The sequence below is a fragment of the Rhinopithecus bieti genome, unplaced genomic scaffold (genome assembly GCF_001698545.2).
Source record: "Rhinopithecus bieti isolate Rb0 unplaced genomic scaffold, ASM169854v2 scaffold_12573, whole genome shotgun sequence".
NCBI lineage: Eukaryota > Metazoa > Chordata > Mammalia > Primates > Cercopithecidae > Rhinopithecus > Rhinopithecus bieti.
Genome location: NW_016807321.1, coordinates 1122050 through 1123435, shown reverse-complemented (window position 1 = coordinate 1123435; position 1386 = coordinate 1122050). Strand labels below are relative to the sequence as shown.

Below are 1386 nucleotides of genomic sequence, written 5' to 3'. Positions count from 1 at the left end.
TTCATGTGGGGTTGGAAGAGGACTGAAAAGGCGAGTCCGAGGCTGGCCACATTCCCATGCAGTGTGGTTGGACCCCAGGGGTTCCGAGGCTCCGGGAAAGCCCACCAAGCCCCACGCGTTTCGCTGATAGATGCCCAGGAAGCGACTGGCAGGGAGGAGGCCGTCCTGCAGCTCACAGAGCCCCCCCACCCCGACACACCCGGGGAGCTCCAGGCTGCGCTGCCCTCCACCTTCCTGCCCTCCCCGGCCTGCAACGCTCGTGGCGTTTTTCAACAGGTTCTAGAAACTCCCTCTTATTCCGCCCCTCAAGCCTGGCCACAGGGAGCCCCGAGTGGGGAGTGCGCGGGCTCCGGATACACGCTGCGCCGCGGCTGGACTACAGCGTCCACGACCCCGACCCCGACCCGAAGCGGCCCCTCAGCGGGACAGGGTGTTGGCGCTGGCGCTGGCGCTGGCGCTGGTGATACTGCTGCCCGCCGCCTGCTCTGGCCCCTGAGTGTCGCCGGGGACTCCTGCGCTAGGGTCGGACTCAAAGACTGACCGAGGCGGGTGCCCATGTGGGACGCGTGCGTTTAGTGCGGAATCCCCAGGGCGGCCGGAGGCGGCAGCCGGGTCGTCGAGAAGCAAGTACGAACGCTCCAGCACCCCGACGCCCCGCGCCGCCCCTCTCCAGAGCCTCCACCCCGGGCCTATCAGCCTGCGGCGCTGGTGGAGTCGGGCTCCGGGAAGAGGCGCTCACCCGGTCCCCCTGATTGGACAGCAGCGAAGTCCCACCGGGCGCCTCCGCGGCTTAAAACCGAAACGGGGGCGAGTGGGCGGTAGAGCCCGCCCCCTGCGCACCGCGGCTGAGAGGGAGAGGAGGTGGGAGAGGAGGAAGAGGCGGAGGAGGCAGCGGGCTCCGAGGCTCTGGGACTCGCAGGCAGGCCGGACCGACGCGCAGAGCCGGGAGCCGCATCGCAGCTGCAGCGGCGGGCTCGGGCGGGCCTGGGGGTGGCTCACCCGCATGAGCATCCGCCCTCCCGGCGAGCCCCCGAGCCCAGGCGGCGCGGCCATGGCCGAGCTCAAGTCGCTGTCGGGGACGCGTACCTGGCACTGAGCCACGGCTACGCGGCGGCGGCTGCGGGTCTCGCCTACGGGGCGGCGCGAGGTCCCGAAGCGGCCCGCGGCTACGGCGCTCCGGGCCCGGGCGGCGATCTACCCACGGCGCCCGCACCTGGCGCCCCAGCTCCGGCGGCGGAGAGCAGCGGCGAACAGAGCGGCGACGAGGATGACGCCTTCGAGCAGCGGCGGCGGCGGCGCGGGCCGGGGGGCGCTGGGGATGGGCGGCGGCGGCCGCGAGAGCAGCGGTCCCTGCGGCTCAGCATCAACGCGCGCGAGCGGCGGCGC

At 72.7% G+C, this 1386-nt stretch overlaps 1 protein-coding gene and 1 pseudogene across 1 annotated transcript in view; both read left to right on the top strand.

Annotated features, from left to right (window-relative positions):
- The first annotated feature begins 755 nt into the window (after positions 1–755).
- Positions 756–1386, top strand: part of LOC108535291 (class E basic helix-loop-helix protein 23) — a 3339-nt gene continuing 2708 nt past the window's right edge. The window contains exon 1 of the mRNA XM_017881215.1: positions 756–972. The gene's annotated coding sequence lies outside the window, so the exon portion shown is untranslated. The remainder of the gene's footprint in view (positions 973–1386) is intronic.
- On the top strand, positions 1004–1386 carry LOC108535250 (class E basic helix-loop-helix protein 23-like; annotated as a pseudogene).